The sequence below is a fragment of the Malaclemys terrapin genome, chromosome 5 (genome assembly GCF_027887155.1).
Source record: "Malaclemys terrapin pileata isolate rMalTer1 chromosome 5, rMalTer1.hap1, whole genome shotgun sequence".
Lineage (NCBI taxonomy): Eukaryota > Metazoa > Chordata > Testudines > Emydidae > Malaclemys > Malaclemys terrapin.
Genome location: NC_071509.1, coordinates 84,371,681 through 84,396,642, shown reverse-complemented (window position 1 = coordinate 84,396,642; position 24,962 = coordinate 84,371,681). Strand labels below are relative to the sequence as shown.

Here is a 24,962-nt window from a genome sequence, read left to right as displayed (position 1 = left end):
CAAAGATGCGTTGTGGAGCTAGGCTGAGCATAAGGAAAGAACTTGGTTGCCTGTGCCTTCCAGTACAGAAAAATAAATCAAAGAAAAAAATTGGATTTTTAGTACAGTTCAATACAGTATTGAACACAGTGCATCATAACTCTGAAGCCTCTCGTTGGAAGGTACTGTAAAAGTTAAAGGACTGGTATCCAGAATGGGATGTTTTGTTTTTCCTACAAATGGGTGGGCAATAGTTCTGGCTGAAGCTGAATAGTGTGTGCAGGTTCTGTGCAAGCTTCCCACCCTCCTGCAATGACTGGGGGATGAAGGTGCCAGGGGGTTGGGATGAGGAGGGATGCAATGATGGGGGGGATTGGAACGGGGAGGGGTGCAATGACGGGGGGATGGGACTGCGGCCGAGTTGGGACTGGGAAGGGTGCAATGATGGGGGGGGGGGGGGGGGGATGGGAGTGTGTGGGGGGGTTGGGATGGGGAGGGGTACAATGACGGGGGGATGAGGGGGTTGGGATGGAGGGATGCAATGATGGGGCAGATGAGGGTGCAGGGGGGTTGGGATGGGGAGGGATGCAGTGATGGGATGGAGGTGTGGGGGGGTTGGGATGGGGAAGGGTGCAATGATGGGGGGATGAGGGTGCGGCCAGGTTGGGATGCAATGATGGGTGGGATTGGGAGTGCTGGGGGAGTTGGGATGGGGAGAGGTGCAATGATTGTGGAGGGGGAGGGATGAGGTTGTGGCTGGGTTGGGACAGGGAGGGATACAATGACGAGGGTGCAACCCCATTCCCAGCACTCGGAGATGTGGATACACATACCTCGAACTCCTGGGTTATGGCAATGGGGGCAACAGACAGACTGTGGTTTGCTGTGGGGGCATGCGCTGCAGCTCGAGCCCAGCCATATGAGGACTGCGAGGAGAAGAGGGCCGGGCAGCAGTGGGAGAAGTGCGTGACACCCAACCCCTCAACAGCCGCCTGCTGAGTGCTTGCAAGTGGTGCTAGTTCCTCCCCTGCCCTGATCCAGCCAATGGGTAGCGGCGCCAGGGGGCGGGGCAGCACACGGACACTCCTTTTCCCCCCTCCTCTCCTCTCTCCTCTCCTCTCCGGCAGGGAGTCAGACATGCCGGCTGCTTCCGGCCCTGGGAGCCACGCGGGCCATGGCGTAGCACTAGCAGGGAGCCTACCAGCCCTGCTACGGTGCCGTGAACTGGACATTCAAGGGCCCGGTCAGCGGTGCTGACCGGAGCATCAGGATTTCTTTTCGACCAGTTGTTCCAGTCCAAAACCGGACACCTGGTTACCCTAAGGAGCGCTCCAGCAGGGCTGCATGAGCAAGCTCGCTCCCTTCTCCCACCTGTCCCCAGCTGCGCTCCCTGCCTGACCAGTAGGCCTAAAAATAGGAGGGCCTAAGGCTATAGGCCTTATTAGGCTTATTAGCCTTATTAGGCTGATGGTTAATCCGGCCCTGGTCATGATAATGAAATGTATGATTTGATTCCTTACCTCACCAACTGAAGCTGGTTTTTCAAAGAAGGAGCCTGAGCGGGATCAAGTTCTTGAGGCTCTTGAAGCTTGTCTTTGGCCAGGGACGGAAGGCAGGTCTGAAAAAAAGAAAATGTTATCTTAAATCTGGGTGTTCAATTTTTAATAACAGTCTGAAGAATTCTCTGCAAAGGGGTATTACAGAGATGAAGTGTGGCTGGACAGTGCCACACACATCTTAAAGTTCCTGGGAGCTGTTGACTTCAAAGGTTGATCATGAAAGTGGCCTCCAGCTCCTTTGCAAATGTCAGCAAATATGGGAAATTCCTTTAGCAGATGAGAGAAAATATTATTTTAGTTACTGGCCTAGGTAATCTGGATAGCTGGCAGTTACCATATTTAAAAATGTTCATGTAGAAGCACCTCATAAATCTTTCAGATTTAGTTCAATGCTGTATTTATTAGAGAGGTTCAGACATTTACATAGGGAGGACAAACTTTTAACAGAGACTGTCTTGGACACACAATCTCCCCTCCCATTCCTAATCGTATGGAATAACCATGTTCTTTCCTGCTGATGATTGAATAACGACATCAGCGGCAACATGGGAAAAGTGTCTCTCTCTCTCTCTCTCTCTCTCTCACACACACACACACACACACACACACACACACACACACACACACACACACACACACACACACACCCTCTTAAAGTGATAGAACAGCTGAAAATCAGTAGTCAGCACAATGTGATAGCTGGAAGTAGTCTGCAAATCACTAGTAATTGCTCCTCCGACTACAATGCTATAATAACAGTAAACCTTCAGTTTCCATCATGTTTTTGCACTACTTGCAAACCTTTATTTGTTAATCAATTTAGCAGTCTATCAGTTCTTGCATGAAATAGTTTGTTGTACTATTTGTTTCTCTTTGAGCTGTCACCAATACTTGCCAAGGAAGCAATAAAACATGTAATAAAAGAGAATAACTGGGCCAAATCTTGAAGGTGTTGAGCTGTAACTCTCACAGATGCAAGGCTTAGTTTACTGCACCTCACAAGATCACACCCCTGTTAAGTCCATGGAATTTGAGTGCTCGGCAACTACTAGGGTTTGGCCCATTAATTATCAGGAAAGAAATAATAAAAGCATTAATAGAGAAATATAAACATGGAGTTTTTTGGATTGCACAGTAGCATCCACAATCAATGGTTAGAGTCTCTGATTTTTTTTCTGTCCTGTCTGTACAATGATGGAACATACTCTTAGTGTCTGGATGTAAGGTAAATGCTGTTACTGGATAGGAATACAAAATAAGAATCTTCAGCAGCAATGCTGTGGAACCGAAGCTTACAAATACCAATTTGGAATTTAAGTAAACCTGGGGAAATTAATAATTTAGCAGTTAAGTTGAAACTCTCCCTGACTCAGAGGCTTGTGGGAATACTTTGCGCTCTCTCTCTCTCTCTCTCTCTCTCTCTCTCTCTCTCTCTCTCTCTCTCTCTCTCTCTCTCTATATATATATATATATATATATATATATATATATATATATATATATATATATATATATACACACACACTTACTTTGAGTTTATAGATATGGGGAATCAGGGAAGAATTTGGATGCTGAATGTACCTTGAATTGTAGAATAATTTATAGAATAATTGCAGCAACTTTTCCCATGATTCTTTTTAGTAAACAAAATGTTATTTATAAAATGGCTTCTACAGAGCTGCATCTGCTCTCATTTAATTTATTAAAAGAAAGACATTAAGGCTCTATTTTCTCCAGTGTGGGAACCACCTGTGTGGAAGGGTGGAAACTTGAGTTGGTGTCCTTTTTGCATTTGTGCCCTGAGGGGATACAGTGGGCAGAATATGCTCCCTGAGAAAGAGGTCATGGGTTCTGTACTCCCAAAACTCATGGATATTTCTAAGCTCTGCATGACTTCAAGGGATCCATGGATGTTGAGAGACTTTTGCAAAACAAAACAAAACAAAACAAAAAAAAATAAAAAAATAAATATAGCAGGGCAAAGAGATCTGTTTTATTCCCACACCCTACAAGACTGGTTTTGGCACTGCGGGGGTCCTACAAGAAAGCTGCTAGGGGCTTCTCTGACTGCAAACTTCCACTCTCCTTTCAGTATTGTGTAGACAGCTTGCAGTAATTTACGCTGCCGTGCGCTGTGGTTGAGAAAATATGGTGGAGGTTGGCTGGTCCTTCTGTCTCATGGAGTCTGTACCACACACAGCTCCTGTGGAGAAGTTTTCAGAGGGTCAGGAGGAAGCGGGGGCTGTCACAAAGGCGGCACTCACACCCAACCTCACTGGAGAACTGCAAGTGCAGGCTTGCCTCTGCTCATGGGATTGCAGAAGCATGTGGGGGCTTTAAATCGTACATACTTTTCTGAGATTCACTGAATTCTTTTGTTGGTACTATTGACATGTTTTAAACCTGGACTGAAGGAAATAGAATGGATTGTATTACAAGCTGAATGTTAAAAGAGATGATAAAATTGAAAAAGAACAAAAGTGTATTTCAAAAAGCAGTTCTATTTAATGCTTCCCATATAACTTTCTCAGTTATTTTTATTGTATTTTTTTTTCTTCACTAACATGCTTCTAAATTTAATCCGTATCACTGTAATAAAATGTGCAGACACAATTTCAGGAAGAGCATGGCCACAGATCAAATGGTAACAAAGCAGTGTTAACTGCCTAAGTTTCAAATTTGTGCTTATCTATTTAAAGTGATTCAATAGGCTACATATTAGTTGTAATTTTTCAGAAGCTTTGTTAACACATAAATTTTGTGCTTTTGAGAAGTACAGGGAAAAAGACTTCATGCTGTGTTTTTTTTTTTTTTTTTTTTTTTCCCCCCCTTCACTGCCTTTTTCTCCTTCCAGTACAATTATACTGTGCATCCTCAAACGGGGAGCACTTAACTTCAAAGTAACAATAATGCTAATGGACATGATTCTACTATACCATTCCCTTGTTATAGTTTAATGCCATTCTTGAGAACTAAGCTTTTCGAGTGTTAATAAATGGCATTTATTGTAAAGATAATTGACTGAGTTTAATATTCAAACCAAGGTGTTGGCTTTACCAGTGAACTTTATCAATGCAGTAAAGTGTAAATTTTAATTTATTTATCTCATTGGTCTTTAAAGGGACCATGCTTGCAAATAGTAGACATAGCTGCTAATTATATCCTCTGATGTACTAAGCAGAATAGCATGCTAATAGTAATCATATGTTTTATAAAAACCTCCCTCTGATCTTCCAAAGAATTCAGTGCCTATTTTTGTTTCTGCATTTGTCTGAAAGTTCCGCGTGCCCTTGTTTTTAATGTCCGATATTAAAATGTTTGTAAAATAAGGAAGAAGTATGATTATCAGTGTAACTAGAGTCAGAGGGCAAGTGTTCCCAGAGAGGCTGTTATGGATGGGATATTAGGGGAACCAGGAATAAGTGCAGTTGAGCTGGAAGCAACTCAGCAGTGCACAGGGTTTAATAAAGTCCCACTTGTGCAACTTAACCTGCATTCAGTTTCACTCTTTTTGCTGATGAAACACTTCCAGGACCCATAGAGCATCTGCATGCAATATATATATATTGATATACAGCTCCCAGCTTCTATTTGGCACAATAACTTTAGACCTAGAAATCTTGAAAACAAGGAGTTCTAGTCTCCCTGCAAATTTTGTTTTCTGCGACAGTGCCAAACACACACGCTTTAAAAATTTGTCTCTATTGCCCATTGGACTCCCCCTTTTTGCTGCATGTCCTGCAGCTATAAAATTCTGATGCTGCACTCTGATCCAGTCCATGGCTTGTACAGCTGTATTCCCCAGGCAGGGTCTGTAGTGCTTACCTTCCATCTCTACAAAATTTCAGTTGGTACCATCTGTCACTTTTTGGGTTAGTTACTATGAAGTCACATTTTTGTATAGGCCTTGTTATGCTCTCACTGTACTTTATCCGAGTGCGCCTGCTTTTTATAATGGGTGGGTTCAAGTCCGCCTGAATCACACTGCAGGAGGCCCTGCTACATAGCTGAAATTGCACTCCCTCTTGTACAAGTGTGATTGAATCTTTTTGAGACCTTTCCCCCCCCCCCCCCCGCGCACACACCCCTAAAATGGTTCAACTTGCCACATTTCTGGCAGTGCTGTCCTGGTTCAGGGCACTACTTCTTTACCCGCTCATGCTGTCTGTCACAGTAAATGCATCTCACTGTGGATATGGAACCATGGTCACCTACTCTTCTCTGCGGTTTTCACCACACCACTTCTGGAGGTGTTGTGCTGCCTTGGGCTTTCATCTTTTCTGTTGAGGCTTCTGCTGCAAGCCCCATGTCTAAGCATCTGCAGTATTTTTACCAGGAGTTGAAATTAGGGGCAGTGTTCACATTTACAGGAGGGTGAGGGCTGTGAGGGTGAAGGTGAGCAGTATGGCACCACAGTAAAAACTGAAAAATGTTTCATGACCATTTTATTAGATTTAACTCCATGTTTTAAAATTATCACACAAATTAAAGTTGGCTTTTCAGACCTTGTTTGAGGCACTGCGTCTGTCAATGAACTTCTTGAATGCAATGCGTTCATCTTTGATAGTTTCTCATGTGTCCGGTACTTCCAGTCCTTCAATTGATATGCTCATTAGTTCGTTCACATGATCTGGCAGAAATCAACTTCTTTCAGAACACACAATTCTACAAAAAAGAATGCTCAACTGTAGCTATTGTAAGTGGGAGTAGTAAGAGATGAGTTCCTCCTACTTTCATCCCAGGAGACATAGCACAAAGATCGTGTCAAGCCACTAGTGCTGATTAAAAAAGGAAGTTGAAGTCGAATCTTCATTCATTGTATGATATTCCACTCTGTGTTCAAATTCTCTATTTTGTCCTGATCACATGGCAGCCCCATTTCTAGTAGTGCCTCACTCCACTCAACTATCAGTTTTTTATAAGACAGGCATCTGTAAAAGCTACATAGAGATGGAGTAGAATCCAGAAGTCGCTACTGTAGATTTGTTACTCAAATCTGTGTACTTTTCCAGCTGTCTTAACAAACACTTCTTGTCCTCTTTAGTTAAAGATTCAATATAACTTTTGGACTGAAGTCTTTGCTTCTTCCAGTACGTTTTCAATGGATATTTCTGTGACTGATCCAAGTGTAACTTCTATTGCTGGACAAAGATCTACTACTGTTTTTAGCAGATGCCTGGATGGCATTTGTGACGGTGCCTCCCATAAAGCTTTATGGGAATATGACATAACTGGAATGTTTTGTGCTGCCTGTGCCATGTAACATATCTCTGTAAAGGTTGTGGTCTACTATATCTATTCATCCTATTTGTACACATATATCATTTTGTACTTGAGGTTAAGAATATTGTCTGTATACTGGCTTGATTTCTAAGGCCTTGGCTACACTTGAGAAGCGCTGTGAAGCGTGAGTGTAGTCACGCCACCAGCGCTGCGAGAGCTCTCTCGCAGCTCTGCAAGTACTCCACCTCTCCGAGGGGAATAACTTGCAGCGCTGTGAGCAAGCGTGCAGCGCTGCAGGCGCTGATTACACTGTCGCTTTACAGCGCTGCACTCGGGGGGGGGGGGCATTTTCACACCCCTGAGCGCAGCAAGTTGCAGCGCTGAACAGCACCAGTGTAGTCAAGGCCTAAGTAAGTTTTGTGAGGCATTTGGTCAGCTTCTTTAGGAAGGAATTCGCAAGGTTAAGTACCTAATCAGGAAGCACTTGGGGAATAATGCATCTTGGAATGCTCCAATCCACATAAGACGTCTTCCTGGAGACAGACAAGATACCATGTGGACAATGGCTTCTACCTGTAAAGACTGAGTTATGCATGGACATGTGACTTGCCCAGGTGACTCCAGAATTCCATCTCGGAGCTGGATTTGCATAAGAGTGGGCGGAGGGGGGGGTCTCCACCCAGGAGAGATTTAAACCCAAGAGAGACCCCCTCCATTTTTGTCTTCAGCTGGCAAAAGAGAGAGCCTCCCCACCCCCCAGGACACTTGGAAGAAACTGGTACAAAGGGATGTGAGTAATTGCTGGACCCAGGCTAAAAGGAGATTAGTCTGTAAAAGGAAGCATTCTGGGACTGGTGAGGATCTTATCTGTATTCAGTGTTTGATTAGACATAGATTTGCGCATTTTATTTTATTTTGCTTGGTGACTTACTTTGTTCTGTCTGTTACTATTTTTGGAATCACTTAAATCCTACTTTCTGTATTTAATAAAATCACTTTTTACTTAGTAATTAACTCAGAGTATATATTAATACCTGGGGAGCAAACAACTGTGCATATCTCTCTATTAGTGTTATAGAGGGCAAACAATTTATGAGTTTACTCTGCATAAGTTTTATACAGGGTAAATTGGATTTATTTGGGTTTAGACCCCATTGGGGAGTTGGGCATCTGAGTGCTAAAGACAAACACACTTTTGTGAGCTGTTTTCAGGTAAACCTGCAGCTTCGGGGCAAGTAATTCAGACCCTGGTCTCTGTTGGAGCAGACGGGAGTGTCTGGCTCAGCAAGACAGGTTGCTGGAGTCCTGAGCTGGCAGGGAAAACAGGAGCAGAGGTAGTCTTGGTACATTAGGTGGCAGCTCCCAAGGGGGTTTCTGTGATCCAACCCGTCACAGCATTGTTTAATGACCCAAGTGGTTTCAAAAGTAGACTCACGAGAGAGAGAGTTGTGATTGTGTGTCTTTTCTGAATGTAGTAGCAAAAGTAATTCAGCAGCCTCACTACTTAGATTCATCCCATCTTGGTAGATCAAAGCCAGTAACAACCATTGCAGTAATTTTAAGACAACAGCCAACCATTGCTCAAGAGAAAGCCAGTGAGTTTTCCCAGGTTAGACTAATTTGATCTTTAATTCTAGAGCATCTTCTATTTTTTCCAAGATGTTCAGTCTTTCTGAGTATAATGAAAGCATTAAATTTATGGCTTTTTAAAATATCTTTTGACTATTCTGTAGCTTGTACTATTGTAGTTGAGTAGATCATAGAATCGTAGGACTGGAAGGGACCTTGAGAGGTTTTCTAGTCCAGTCCCCTGCACTCAAGGCAGGACTAAGTATTAGCTGGATCATCCCTGACAGGTGTTGTCCAACTTGCTCTTAAACTCCAATGATGACAATTCCACAACCTCCCTGGGCAATTTATTCCAATGCTTAACCACCCTGACAGTTAGGAAGCTTTTCCTAATGTCCAACCTTAACCTCCCTTGCTGCAATTTAAGCCTGTTGCTGCTTGTCCTATCCTCAGAAGTTAAGGAGAACAATTTTTCTCCCTCCTCCATGTAACAACCTTTTATGTACTTGAACACTGTTGTCCCGTCCGCCCCCTCGGTCTTCTCTTCTCCAGACTAAACAAACCCAATCTTTTAATCTTCCCAGGTCGCTCATGTTTTCTAGACCTTTAATGATTTTTGTTGCTCTCCTCTGGACTTTCTCCAATTTGTCCATATCTTTCATGAAATTGGCACCCAGAATGGGACACAGAACTCCAGTTGAGGCTGTATAAGTGCGGAGTAGAGCAGAAAAATTACTTCTCACTTGCTTACAACATTCCTGCTAATACATCCCAGAATTTTTATTTTATTTTATTTTTTTTGGCAACAGTGTTGAACTGTTGACTCATACTTAGCTTGTGATCTACCATGATCCCCAGATCTTTCTGCAGTACTCCTTCCTAGGCAGTTATTTCCCATTTTGTATGTGTGTGCAATTGATTGTTACTTCCTAAAAGGAGTACTTTGCATTTGTCCTTATGGAATTTCATATATTTACTTCAGACCATTTCTCCAGTTTGTCCAGATCATTTTGAATTTTAATCCTATCTTCCAAAGCACCTGCAACCCCTCCCAGCTTGGTATCGTCTCTATAACACTTTATAAGTTTATTGATAAATTCTATGCCATTATCTAAATCATTGATGAAGATATTGAACAGAACTAGACCCAGAATTGATCCCTGCAGGACCCCACTCAATATGGCCTTCCGGCTTGACTGTGAACCACTGTTAATTACTCTCTGGGAATGGTTTTCCAACCAGTTGTGCACCCACCTTTATAGGAGCTCTATCTAGGCTGTATTTCTCTAATTTGTTTGAGTAGATCATGCAAGACCGTATCAAAAGCCTTACTAAAGTCAAGACATACCACATACACTGCTTCCCCACAAGGCTTGTTCATAGACTCATAGACTTTAAGGTTAGAAGGGACCATTCTGATTTTCTAGTCTGACCTCCGGCACAACACAGGCCACAGAATCTCACCCACCCTCTCCTGTAACAAACCCCTGACCTATGTCTGAGCTATTGAAGTCCTCAACTTGTGGTTTAAAGACTTCAAGGTGCAGAGAATCCTCCAGCAAGTGACCCGTGCCCCACGCTGCAGAGGAAGGCAAAAAAAACCCATGGCCTCTGCCAATCTGTCCTGGAGGAAAATTCCTTCTCGACCCCAAATATGGCGATCAGCTAACCCCTGAGCATGTGGGCAAGACCCACCAGCTAGATACCCAGGAAAGAATTCTCTGTAGTAACTCAGATCCCACCCCATCTAACATCCATCACAGGCCATTGGGCATATTTACCACTAATAGTCAAAGATCAATTAATTGCCAAAATTAGGCTATCCCATCATACCATCCCCTCCATAAATTTATCAAGCTTAGTCTTGAAGCCAGATATGTCTTTTGCCTCCACTGCTCCCCTTAGAAGGCTATTCCAGAACTTCACTTCTCTGATGGTTAGAAACCTTCGTCTAATTTCAAGTCTAAACTTCCTGATGGCAAGTTTATATCCATTTGTTCTTGTTTCCACATTGGTACTGAGCTTAAATAATTCTTCTCCCTCCCTAGTATTTATCCCTCTGATATATTTATAGAGAGTAATCTCATCTCCCCTCAGCCTTCTTTTGGTTAGGCTAAACAAGCCAAGCTCTTTGAGTCTCCTTTCATAAGACAGGTTTTCCATTCCTCGGATCATCTTAGTAGCCCTTCTCCTATACCTGTTCCAGTTTGAATTCATCCTTCTTAAACATGGGAGACCAGAACTGCACACAGCATTCCAGATGAGGTCTCATCAGTGCCTTGTATAACGTTACTAACATCTCCTTATCTCTACTGGAAATACTTCGCCTGATGCATCACAAGACCGCATTAGCTTTTTTCACAGCCATATCACATTGGCGGCTCATAATCCATCCTGTGATCAATCAATACTCCGAGGTCCTTCTCTTCCTCTGTTACTTCCAAGTGATGCGTCCCCAGTTTATAACAAAAATTCTTGTTGTTAATCCCTAAATGCACGACCTTGCACTTTTCACTATTAAATTTCATCCTATTACTATTACTCCAGTTTACAAGGTCATCAAAATCTTTCTGTAGGATATTCCGGACCCTCTCTGTATTGGCAATACCTCCCAGCTTCGTGTCAGCTGCAAACTTTATTAGCACACTTTTTAGCAGTTTTTTTGCCAAGATCAGTAATAAAAAGATTGGTCCCAAAACCGATCCCTGAGGAACTCCACTAGTAACCTCCTTTGAGCCTGACAATTCACCTTTCAATACAACCTGTTGTAGTCTCCCCTTTTACCAGTTCCTTATACACCTTTCAGTTTTCGTATTGATCCACATCTTTTCCAATTTAGCTAATAATTCCCCATGTGGAACAGTATCAAACGCCTTACTGAAATCGAGGTAGATTAGATCCACTGCATTTCCTTTGTCTAAAAAATCTGTTACCTTCTCAAAGAAGGAGATCAGGTTGGTTTGGCACGATTTACCTTTTGTAAAACCATGTTGTATTTTGTCCCAGTTACCGTTGACTTCAATGTCCTTAACTACTTTGTCCTTCAAATTTTTTTCCAAGACCTTACATACTACAGATGTCAAACTAACAGGCCTGTAATTACCGGAATCACTTTTTTCCCTTTCTTAAAAATAGGAACTATGTTAGCAATTCTCCAGTCATACGGTATAACCCCTGAGTTTACAGATTCATTAAAAATTCTTGCTAATGGGCTTGCAATTTCATGTGCCAGTTCCTTTAATATTCTTGGATGAAGATTATCTGGCCCTTCCCATGAAGCTGTTCGAGTCCATATCCTCATTCCCATTTGTCATCCTACCATTATCCCTAAGCTCTTCGTTAGCCTCATTAAAGACTGAGGCAAAGTATTTGTTTAGATCTTGGGCCATGCCTAAATTATCCTTAACCTCCACTCCATCCTCCGTGTTTAGTGGTCCCATTTTTTCTTTCTTTGTTTTCTTCTTATTTATATGGCTATTGAACCTTTTACTATTAGTTTTAATTCCCTTTGCAAGGTCCAACTCTACATGGCTCTTGGCCTTTCTCACTTTATCCCTACGTGTTCTGACCTCAATAAAGTACCTTTCCTTGCTGATCCCTCCCATCTTCCACTCCTTGTAGGCTTTCTGCTTTTTCTTAATCGTCTCTCTGAGATGAGATGCTCATCCAGCTTGGTCTACAACTCCCGCCTATGAGTGTGTTTTCCCCCTCCCCCGCCCCCCTTTCTTGGGATGCAAGCTTCTGATAGTTTCTGCAATCTTGACTTGAAAAAAATCCAGGCCTCCTCCGCCTGTTACCCTGTCAAGAAAAGAAAGCTATTAGGTTGGTTTGATGCGATTTGTTCTTGCAAAAAACATGCAGACTGTTACTTATCACCTTATTATCTTCTAGGTGTTTGCAAATTGATTGCTTAATTGTTTGCTCCATTATCTTTCTGGGTACTGAAGTTCAGATGGTCTCTGCAGTGTGTGCGTATAGGAGAAATTAGTGTTGCACTTTTCTCTGAGCAAAGCTTGTACTACTCTGTTTTCTAGAGAATTTTGCAGCTCCATCAAATGCACAAGCAGCCATCTGTTTGGCTGCATCTGTGACAACCCACAACTTAGAAGAGTTAAATGCTTGTAAATTGACTCCAATGTGTCTTCTATAACCGGATCATATAGAAATGCATCTACTGGCCTACCACTGACATCAAGATAATGCACACAGTGACTTAATACTTGACCCCCATTTGTATCGGTGCTTTTATCAGCCATGTGTGCACATCATTTGAGCACAGTGAGAGAGTTCTTCACATTTTCAACTGCTGAATCTTTCAGTGTTGCACCATATACTTTTAACAGGTAAAAAGAAGAACAGGAGTACTTGTGGCACCTTAGAGACTAACAAATTTATTAGAGCATAAGCTTTCGTGGACTACAGCCCACTTCTTCGGATGCATATAGAATGGAACATATAATGAGGAGATATATATACACACATACAGAGAGCATAAACAGGTGGGAGTTGTCTTACTAACTCTGAGAGGCCAATTAATTAAGAGAAAAAAAAAAAAAAAAAAACTTTTGAAGTGATAATCAAGCTAGCCGAGTACAGACAGTGTGATAAGAAGTGTGAGAGTACTTACAAGGGGAGATAGTCAACGTTTGTAATAGGTAGAGTTTCTTGCAGAAAGTTAGTGAGCATTTGCTGGTCTTGTTAACCTTGAAGTTGGGTGCTGGTTCCAAATAAGTAACAATGCATTTAACATTGGCCTCCAGTCTATAGTGTGTGGTATCTCTTGCTTAAATAGAAAGTATGATGTGGTAGCCAAGTTTGTTCGCATAAACTATGGTGTATCTCCATCATTCTTAACAGCCTCATTAAGTACTTCTAAAACTGGCTTTGACGGTGACTGGCTTGTAAGGCTTTCTGCCTGTCAATGCAGTCCAGAGGCTTGGTGTTTTGCTAGCTGCTGATCAGTCTGGCAAACAAAGCTCCTTCAGTTTACCAGTGTGATCTTTCCTTCTTTGTAAGCTTTTTTTGCAAGAGGTGCACCAGTAGCCGCTTTTGTAACTTCAGTAAATGGGAAAAGTTTGACCGATAAACATTGGGAACTGCCTTTAGGTTGTGGAGACACTGTTTCTTCAGTAGGTAGCTGCATTTGTGCTTCAGGCTGTTTGGATGTAGATATACCACTTGAACCTTCAAATGATATGTTGGTATATTCTTGTTTCTTGGTATGTTCTTCATCTTCGTTGGTTTGACTACTTGGGTGGGGGGGGAGATCTGAGCATCTGTCTAATGAGATCACCGTCCCGGAGCAGCTGCTCCCACAGGTATTGATCCCAAGGACCACAGACTATCCTATCCTGAAACAGGGAGTTTGTGACATCCCCAAAATTGCATGTAGCAGCCAGACTGTGTAAGGCAGTAACATAGGTTTTCCACTAGAGACCAATCCAAAGGGGAGGCGATAGACCCCTATGTCGCTCTACAGTTTGGTTCTGCTTTGGGGAGCAGTAGTTTCCTAGGACTCCTAAGTTGCTGTGAGGCATGAGACAGTGGTGCGCTTGAGAGTGCTGCAGATATCTCTGCCTTGTTCCCCAGTGTCGGGTCCATGGGTCTCAAACCCCATGTCCATAGGGCTCTTAGGAGCCAGTAAGTTCTGACCTGGCACCCAGTGACTAGCTAACAGTTGCCAGAACTAAAAGCTGAACTCTGACAGAGGACTCCAGGGCTGGAATCAGATTGGTGGAACTCTGGGCATCCTGGCTGGTTCCCTTCTTGTATTTAAAGTGAGCATAGAAAAAGGAAGTTGCCTGTGTAACTGGGTTTCCCTTGCTTAGAACGGCTTCCCCTGCAATACCTGCTCCTACTGCCTAACTGTGATGTCCTGCTTCCTGACTCCTGCTTTGCCTTCTGGCCTGTCTCAAACTCCGATCTCCTGGTATCTAACCTCGCCTGATTCCCAATGCCCGATCTGACCACTACGTCAGATCACCTATGTCTTGGTCGTGACACCCAGTAAAGTAAAATAATAATAGTTTGATTTTTCCTGCTGTTGTCATCCTCCTGCATGGCCAGGTCTGTGTACTGCTCAAATTCCTCCTTCCATTGTGTCCCTTGCTGGGCTAAGTTTGTGCCTGCAAAATCCAAGGCTCCCAGAGGCTTCAAACCAAATTCCTTTGCTCATGTTGCCCGCTGCTGCACTGCAGAAAACTCACAGCTCTGATGCTGCCACTGTTTCATTAGCAAAGAGTGGAACTGAATGCAGGTTAAGTTGAACAAGTGTAACTTTATTAAACCCTGTGGACTGCTCTCTCCATGTGGCAGAGTAGCTTCCAGCTTAACTACACCCATACCCTTTTTCCCCTGCTGTCCTGTCCATGAAAGCCCCTCTAGGGAAAATGGGTCCTCTAACTCTGTTTCACTGATCGTGATACAGGGAGCATGCATAGTGCTCAGAATACTGAGGAGCAAATAACTTCAGTATCTTAAGAGGGCTTTTCCTGTCATGTATTAATTCATCATCAATTTATCAGTTTTAGTACGGATTTAGTAATGGCTGCATTTATTTTTCATTAGTTTTCAAAGAGAAAACACTTGGTATTATGGGAACTTTTCCAGAAGGAAAATGAACGGCCTTCCCAGCCATTCAGTGATTATCTGGTGCTGTGAGAGTAACCAGGAGTTAATCTTAACAAAATATGTGTGTTTGAGAAGACTGGGTAATCTTAGGTGCTGACTGGTGTTATTTATTTAAAAAAAACACAATAGAAGTGATCAGTTTAATATGACAATGGGTTCTGATAAATGTATTATTGTGCGTATGGAAGGCAGGGTGGAGTAGAAAGTATATGACAGGAAGAGAGGCATATACAAATGGATAATAGAAAGATTGTACTTTTAGCATTAATAGTGAGGTAGTTGGAAAACGTGTAGTTTACTAAATGGCATATCATGTTCCATAACTCATCTGTCAAAATATAAAAGTTGATTGACGTTTTGCCTTTCATTGATAATTGATACTTCTGTAGTTTCCAGGTCTTCATAATTTCCTGGCCAGTTTTTCCTTTTGAAAGAGCATAGGAAGAATTCTTACAATCTGTGGGCATAATTCTGGATAATTATGTGAGGATTCTGTTTGCAGTCCTGGACTACCACTAATTTCAGTCCTTGATGAGACTCTGACATTGCGTATTTGTTCAACTCACTATTTCAATACTCCTCTCTTAAACTTGCATAGCAAGACAATAAACGTGTTATATCATTCCAGATTTTCCACCAATTTACTAAGAAACCCTAAAGGAGAATTGCCAGACTTAAATAAAAAGTGTTCAATTTCAGAAAAATTTTTTTTTTTTACAATTGCTTATTTTTAAAAATGTATCGCTGTATTGTGGTTTTTATGCCACAGCCTAAGGAGGAAAGATTGTAGCAGAGCTGTGAAGCTGCAGAAGCATCCTTCTTAATTCCTTCCAAGAGGCATCCTTCTTAATTCAACACAAATGCTTTTTGAGGCCTGCATGCTGGAATGAGAGCAAACTTTACAGGCTTCAGCTTGTGCTTTCCCTTGCCAATTAATTGTCTGTGATAGAGGAGGAGTGGGGTCTATGATCTGGCCTCTTACTACCACCAGTGGGAAGCCTAGTGCCATGGCTGGGGATAGTTTAACACAGCTCCTGTGTTCCTTTACTAGGCTTACAATATTGTCAACCCAAAGGGTTAAAAAAAATCAATAAAAACAATAAATTTTGGCTGTCTTTTGATGGGTTTTTCTCCCCTCCCCCCCATTTAGGGAGTTTTTTGTGGGGTTATCTCTGGTTCAGAACTGAGCCTTTTAAATACACACACACACACACACACACACACACACACACACACACACACACACACACACACACACCCCTCCCTCTCCCTGTTCTTTCCTTTACTTACCCTCCTCTAGGACAGTGGTGGGCAGCCTGTGGGCTGCACGTGGCCCGTCAGGATAATCTGCTGGCAGGCTGCAAGACAGTGTTTACATTGACCGTCCACAGGCATGACCACCCGCAGCTCCCATTGGCCGCGGTTCACTGTTCTCAGCCAATGGGAGCTGTGGGAAGCCGTGGCCAGTGTGCCCCTGCCAGCGCTGCTTCCCGCAGCTCCCAGTGGCCAGGAACGGCGAATCGCAGCCACTGGGAACTGCGGACAGTTGTGCCTGCAGATGGTTAATGTAAATGCCAGTGGATTACCCTGACGGGCCACAGGTTACTCACCACTGCTCTAGGATATGGGAGTTGCCATTCTATCCTTTTCTCTAACTAGACAGGAAAGGCAGCTGCTCCATTCACGTTTGTTCGTTCTCTCTCTCTCTCTCTCTCTCTCTCTCTCTCAGCTTCAAAGGAAAGATTGCAATCAAATAATAAATTTGATGCAATAAACCAGACAGTAGTTACCCTGAGAAGTTTTATTAGCTTTCTAAACAAATTTATAAAGAAAAATGCCTTCTGAAAAGAGGTGAACAAGATTCCCAGACTTGTTAGTCATTGTTACGGTAATAGATTCATGGTTTTTCTTTTTCACCCCTCATTTTGAATACAAGGATTGTAAAGAAAGCCTCCGTTTGAGTAGCTGCAACATTTTAACTGTTCCCTAATTTGATTATCTGGCTCTTCTTTTTCTCCCTAGTTACACAGTTAGCAATGTATATGATGGAGGTGCTCTGGCTCCCAGCCAAAGGGATTAATATTGCTTTTCCCAGACTATATTCATGTGCCTTGTTCGCAAGGCAAAGATAGTCACAAGACCAGAAGATGGCATGACATTAATCAATTTCTAAAATACTGACTAACAAGATTGAGAAATGTACAAACATAACCTGTTCTTGTAACCATCTTAATAGTGCAATCTTGCATGACAAGATCAGAGATGGAGAATTCATTTGTGCTCACAAGCATGAACAGCTCCACACTATTCTCGCAAGACAAAGTATTTGCACTCTTGGGAAGGTTGGTGCAGTTTAGAAAAATGACATATTTTCTATGAAGGGTATAAAATGCACTAATAGCACTGGTCTACAATTTTTGAGAAGTCGTCTGCTTCAGAGATAAAATGTGCTATTTATTATGTATTTTGATGTGCTGAATTCAAATATGACAAAACAACTGATTGGCTACTATTTCTAAGATATTTAAGTTTTTTTACATTTTATGTCTATGTATATTGTGTAGATAGTAGAGTTTTAATCATAAATTGTAAACCTAGGTCTTTTCATGTGTTTATGGTTGCTTTACATGATAATATTTCACCTGTCCTGTTTATGTAACACTTTAAAAATCCGCAAAAGGGTTATATAAATAACATTTATTATGAAACAAAAGGCAAAAAACTATTCTGTACATAGTTTAGTCCTATTCGGGGTCTACTCGGCGCTTCTTGGCTTGTCTCTTGTATTCATTAAATGGAGCATCTCTTGTCACTGTCCAGCAATAGTCTGCAAGCATTGATGGGCTCCATTTGCCCTGATAGCGTTTCTCCATTGTTGCAATGTCCTGGTGAAATCACTCGCCGTGCTCGTCGCTCACTGCTCCACAGTTCGGTGGAAAAAAATCTAGATGAGAGTGCCAAAAATGTATCTTTAGTGACATGTTGCAACCAAGGCTTTTGTATGCCTTGAGGAGGTTTTCCACCAACAACCTGTAGTTGTCTGCCTTGTTGTTTCCGAGAAAATTTATTGCCACTAACTGGAAGGCTTTCCATGCCGTCTTTTCCTTGCTACGCAGTGCATGGTCAAATGCATCATCTCGAAGAAGTTCACGAATCTGAGGACCAACAAAGACACCTTCCTTTATCTTAGCTTGACTTAACCTTGGAAATTTTCCATGGAGGTACTTGAAAGCTGCTCGTGTTTTGTCAATGGCCTTGACAAAGTTCTTCATCAGACCCAGCTTGATGTGTAAGGGTGGTAACAAAATCTTCAGCATCCACCACTTGTTGAATCAAGGAACACTTTTCCTCCCAGGCTCCAATGACTGTCGGAGTGGCCAATCTTTCTTGCTGTAGTGGGAATCTCTTGCATGACTATCCCATTCGCAGAGAAAACAGCAGTACTTTGTGTATCCAGTCTGCAGACCAAGCAAGAGAGCAACAACCTTCAAATCGCCACAAAGCTGCCACTGATGTTGGTCATAGTTTATGCACCTCAAAAGTTGTTTCATGTTGTCATAGGTTTCCTTTATGTGGACTGCATAACCAACTGGAATTGATGGCAAAACATTGCCATTATGCAGTAAAACAGCTTTAAGACTCATCTTCGATGAATCAATGAACAGTCTCCACTCATCTGGATCGTGAACGATGTTGAAGGCTGCCATCACACCATCGATGTTGTTGCAGGCTACAAGATCACCTTCCATGAAGAAGAATGGGACAAGATCCTTTTGACGGTCACGGAACATGGAAACCCTAACATCACCTGCCAGGAGATTCCACTGCTGTAGTCTGGAGCCCAACAGCTCTGCCTTACTCTTGGCTAGTTCCAAATCCCTGACAAGATCATTCAGTTCACCTTGCGTTATGAGGTGTGGTTCAGAGGAGGAGGATGGGAGAAAATGTGGGTCCTGTGACATTGATGGTTCAGGACCAGAAGTTTCATGCTCTTCCTCGTCTGACTCAAGTGAGAATGCTTCTGGTGCATCAGGAACCGGCAGTCCTTCTCCGTGGGGTACTGGGCATATAGCTGATGGAATGTTTGGATAATGCACAGTCCACTTTTTCTTCTTTGACACACCTTTCCCAACTGGAGGCACCATGCAGAAGTAACAATTGCTGGTATGATCTGTTGGCTCTCTCCAAATCATTGGCACTGCAAAAGGCATAGATTTCCTTTTCCTGTTCAACCACTGGCGAAGATTTGTTGCACAAGTGTTGCAGCATATGTGTGGGGCCCACCTCTTGTCCTGATCTTCAATTTTGCAGCCAAAATAAAGGTGATAGGCTTTCTTAACCATAGTGGTTATACTGCGCTTTTGTGATGCAAAAGTCACTTCACCACAAACATAGCAGAAGTTATCTGCACTGTTCACACAAGTACAAGGCATCTCTGCTCACTTTGGCTAAACAGAAATGTGTCCCTTTGCAAAATCAAACCCTGACAAATAAGAGAGCACGACACTATATGATTTCTAGAGCTGATATAGGGCAATTTGTTCAGCAGAGTGATGTAAGCTTCGTTATGATTGCATCATCCATGACTTCTAGGAAGAACATGATGCAATTCATATCATGTATGACGTAATACCAGCTTCAGATTGCATCATTCATTGTTTTGCCTAAAAAGCAAGTACTGTCCAAACCCAGTCATAGATTTATTCATAGATCCAGTCAAAGATGTATTTTAGTCATTTCTGGTTTAAATTGAGATCCCTTTCCTTCATAACTCACTTATCCTCCTCCATTCCCAAGTCAAGGGTCGTATATACTGACCCAATAGCATATCTTGAAAACTAGAGCCAATCAACAATTTTAAGCATCATTTTCGTTCTCAGTGACCCAGAATTAGTAAAGTTTGACTACATTTATTTCAGAAGCATTTTGGCTGTAGAGCAGTGTAGTAAGTGGAACCAGATTTTGTAATGTAATCTCTTTAGTTTTTCTGCACTGAGCTTTATGGAAAATATTAGATATTTCAAAGGTAAAAACACTTGCTGGCTGCCAGTAAAGTAAATTGGAATTCTAAAAATGGTCCCTTCCTAACCAGTATTCTTTAGCTAAGTGATCAGCCTACAATGGCAATATTGGGAATAAAAATACATTTTAAAACTGGACAAACATTAGAAAAATGTACAGTATGGTCACACAATAACAATCTGTGTTCTTCATCTTTAATTGCATATGATTTTCCTCTTAGCGTATTTTTGAAGGGACACGTACTTGTATTTCACAGAAATTGCCTTGAAGAGTCCCTAGCCCCCTTCCATACTCCCATATCCTCAAGAAAAAACTGCACTCTGGCTTTGTCTATGGATGAGTCTGCATTATTTAAGTGTATGTGTGTTCAACAGTGTACTTTTTGACTTGGTGTACTGTTTATACTAGTTTATATAAAAATAAATTAAAATCAAAATACACCAAAGACCATCATGCAATAGATTTTCACCACAACTGCTCTGTACAATAGTCATTTTTTAAAAACAGGGTATCATCTTGGAGGTCTCGGAGTTATTTTCAATTAGAGAATGAGTCTCTTAATAATAAAATGCACCTAAATGGATTAACACGTCTCACAACAGAACGGCAGACTTTCAAAAGTAAAAAATGGTTGCTAGGCGTCTTTCTGCCATGTGTGCCTTTGAAAATCTCCCCCTGAACCTCTGAAAATATTTGACCCTTTTTATCTTGAATGTATGTTGCCTATAGGATTTAGTAGTTTATTTACTAGTTGTACTGTCTCAGGGAATATATTTATATTCTTGGGTAGGAAAGTGCAGTTTAGAAAAATAGCGTATCTTCAACCAAGTACATGGTAATATACCTGCCTTCTACAGCGGGTGTCCTAACAACTGTATCACTGACTATACAACCCTACCTGATTCATTCATTCCTTAAATCCTGTGCATGGAATGAGGCCATGGTCCTGTGGGGAAAAGTCTTGAATTATATGATCATATGCTATACCATATATCCAAACATTTGATTACTTGACTTTGCAACATAAATAAAATAAAAAGTTCTGGAATAAAACCATTTCCCCACCTCAAATTTAATTTAGTTTTATTGTATGTAGGCACCTTTTTTTTTTTTTTTTTTTTTTTTTTTTTTTGGAAAAGTAAAAACAAATTCCATTATCTGGAACTGCACCCCCCCCCCCCCATCATGCATCATTGGTAGAATGTGAACTCTGAACCTTTAGCACTGCTTAAGCTGCAGGATTAACTACATTAGCTGGCAGCAGGAGAAAGCTATTATTGGGTTTGGGAATGGACTGCTGAGGCTGAGTGGGAGTAGTTGTGGGTGATCCCAGTCCAGATCTCTCTCTCTCTCTCTCTCTCTCTCCCCTTCCCAGGGAAGCTGTCTGCTTCCTGTGTTCCCAGTGCAGTTTGTGCTGCACTTCCGTGATAGCATTGGCCTGACTTTAGACTAGAAGGTTCATGTTCAGTTGATTGTTTTGTCATGCTGCCACCTCAAGTGACAGAAAGGAAAAAGTGACTTTTCAAAAGTTTTTATCTCTGCCAACCTTAAACAGAATTCAGGGCAAAGAAAAGGCAGTTCACTGGCCCCGGGACTTTCTCCTATCTGAATTTCAAGGGCCTGCTGCAAACCAGAGGAAGTGGTAGAACTTAAAAAAAAAAAAAAAACTTACAGGAATTTTTTTTATAATAGAAAGTATTAAGTAACCTAAATACAGGGGTTGCTACCGGCTCCCCCAGTAATAATTTGTGTTTGCAGAATGTAAAATGTGCACATTTTAATAGACCTCTATGCCTAGTACTTTTGCTGAATAATTTGTGACTCACTTCTACCATTCTTCAGTGTTAAATGTGCTAAATGTGACTTGTTTTTCAGTCGTGCCATGTCAGAATTAACACTACCAGATGTGTCCATCTTCCGTAGTTCAGTTATGTTCAGAATAATGTAAGAAATAACCTTTTTCTAGTTGAGAATTCAAGGCAAAGAGACCATTCATTAAATTCATGTCCTTTCATATCCTTTAGGATATGAAATATAATAATCTTGAATTGTTGGATAAATATGTTGGGATGATTACAGAAGTTATCTGTTACCAGATTTGCCCTTTACTTTGGGGTATGCTCATTTATTAGGGTTACTCTTGGGGCGGGGGGTGTTCTGTAATTCTATCAATGTATTGCTTGTCTCATTTGTGTTTTCAGATGGAGCTCTGCTTCTCCCTTCTGCAAGTCCCCTCCCAATGAAGCTATCCTGCAGGACCTAGGTTCCCCAAGGCTAGGTTCCTCCAGCCCCAGAACAATATATACACCTACGCCCACCCCTGGGTGGACCGGGTCAATCAGCACTTTCAAGCTGACCCTTATATGCCCCTGGACTCAGTGGGCTGAGCCAAGCAGCACTTTCAAGCTGCCACCCTTATATGCCACAGGTTCAGCACGTCCCTATCCCCACATTCATGTCACAATTGTATTGGTAGTAACCCACTTGATGAGCAAACCCCACAGTATTTTGGGGCGCTACAGGGATCTTTAGCTTAGGTAAGAGAAGTGTTGCTGCAGAGTAAATGGGGAAGCTAAAAACCACAGAAGAGTAAAGCTCAGAGAGAGAGAAAAGCAACCAGCTTAACCATAAAAGTTATTTATTGAATAATAGTGATAACTACACAAGGAGAGCCTAAACCACCCTAACAATTACATTATTAAAGGTTACAAAAGTCATATATAGAAAACTATACCTGATCAAACAAGTCAGGGTTAGAAAGTTATACCTGAGGTAGAAAAGAAAACGGAGAGAGCTGGCATCTCACCCATTCTCTGAAGCTTGAACTGGTCGGGGTTCCCAGGTGATGGTGGTGGCTCAGGGTCCTGAGTGCTGGAGACAGGCAGAGCCCCCAGCACGATCAGGCAAGAGAAGATGAAATCCCAGTTGAACTGATGCAGAGTTTGGATCCATGCATCAGAACACTTACTTGAACATAGGTAGGGGGTTTTGTAGAGAAACAACAATGGTTCAAGGGAGAACACTAAATTTTGTTTATGGGTAAACTGATGAGTCAAGGGTTTTCTTTAGATTAGACAATAGGAGCTGATCACTCTTGGCTATGGGCGTTGTTCCTTCCAGGGAGCTCACAATGCAATTAGGCTCTTCCGTATTCTGGATATCAGTCAAGGATTTATTACTAGAATTGGTCTGATAACTGCTGAGCTGGGTGTGTGTGCAGGCGTAGGTCATTAACATCTGGAGCAGAGATCCCCCTTGGTGCAGTGCTTCCCTGCTTTTCTGGTCCCAGAGTTCAGTGCAGTTCTTGCCTTGGAATCTGTTCTCCATTCTGTATGCTAATAGAGATGCCTCCCTGTCTCATCTTGGATGCAGATGAGGCTAGGGGAGTTGCCTTTAATCTTGTCACCCTTGTCAGGACGGGGCTAGGTGTGTCTCATACCACCTTTCACTGTTCTCTGCAAGTCTTTTCTCTGATCGGTTTTGGTTTCAGCAGAGGCTGGGGTGGGGGTGTCCTTTCATAAGTCAGACAGGCTGGATACTGTGCCCTGGTTCCCCAAGAACACAGAGCTGACTGGTATCATATCTCCGTAAAAGAAATAACCTTCAGTAGCTGCAGGATGAAAAGAGGTAAATGACAGTAGATTTTCACATTGATTTAAACCATCTAGTCAATAACTATAATTCATTTGCTGTAAATATAATATTGACAAATGTGCAGGGATTTCCTTAGCTAAGCTATAATTACTTTAAAGAAAAACACCCTATGGATTTTCTGTAAAGTATGTAACATATTGCTAAAGCACAATGGTTAAATTCCTTTTTTGTAGAAACTTGGTAAGCCAAATGAGATGTTGAGGGGGGAAATTAATTTTCTTTTGTAAATTGATATCAAATTTAGGATAGTCAAAACAGAAGCTTTGCTTGATATGATGCTCATTATAGCAATTGGGCTTGAGAGGTCAACTATTATTATTTTAATTTTAAGCCTGTTTGAAGATTTTGCTCTTACAACATATTTAGTCCTTTTCTGAGGCCAGGTCTACAAGATAGACCTATATCAGTAGAGCCCTGCACGGAAACAAATTTATATCCACGAACAGAAATCTGTCTCCATTGAACCGCAGCGGCGAAAGGAGCAGAACATGGGGCCGCTGTTCCCAGCAGCCAGCGCCCCACGCCAGCAGCTCCTCCAGCACAGCTCTACCACCCCCAGGCCTGCTCACTGGGACGGATACCAGGCTCACCGGCAGCTGTCCCTGGTTGCGCTCTTGTTTTCAAGCAGCACGCATGCTTCCAGACAGGAGACGCAGACAGCTGTGTGGAAGGGACGGGGGCAGAGCTGCGGGCGGTACAGCTGCCCCGGCGGGGCAGAGGCCCCCCCGTTCTGCTCCTTTCCCCCCTGTGGTTCTGCGGATACTGATTTATATCCGCAGATATCCACATCTGTGGATATAAATTTGTATCCGTGCAGGACCCTGTATGTTAGTATAACTATGACACTCGGGTATAAAAATCCACACCAATATTGACCTAACCCCAGGCGTAGACAGCTCTATGTCGACAGGAGACCTTCTGCATCCGATGAAGTGGGCATTCACCCACGAAAGCTTATGCTCCAATACAACTGTTAGTCTTAAAGGTGCCACAGGACTCTCTGTTGCTTCCATCGACATAGCTACTGCCTGTCAGGGAGGTGGATTAACTGCCTCTCTCTCCCAGTGGCGTAGTAGCTGTAGCGTTGTACATGAAGACCTCTTGTAGAAGGCAGTTAAAATAGTAGGTAACTTGAACTTGATCAATCTTTTTAATATAAGGGAGGCAGCTAGGGTGACCAGACAGCAAAGGTGAAAAAATCGGGACAGAGGGTGGGGGGTAATAGGAGTCTATATAAGAAAAAGACCCAAAAATCGGGACTGTCCCTATAAAATCGGGACATCTGGTCACCCTAGAGGCAGCTCTTTTCCACTCCCTCACGCTCAT

At 42.3% G+C, this 24,962-nt stretch overlaps 2 protein-coding genes across 2 annotated transcripts in view; one reads left to right on the top strand and one right to left on the bottom strand.

The window, feature by feature from the left end:
• GATB (glutamyl-tRNA amidotransferase subunit B) overlaps positions 1–24,962 on the bottom strand; it is a 162,840-nt gene that overhangs the window by 5,065 nt on the left and 132,813 nt on the right. Inside the window, exon 14 of the transcript XR_008445054.1 lies at positions 1,500–1,597. The gene's annotated coding sequence lies outside the window, so the exon portion shown is untranslated. The remainder of the gene's footprint in view (positions 1–1,499; positions 1,598–24,962) is intronic.
• Positions 1–24,962, top strand: part of FHIP1A (FHF complex subunit HOOK interacting protein 1A) — a 135,365-nt gene that overhangs the window by 43,293 nt on the left and 67,110 nt on the right. The window lies entirely within an intron of this gene.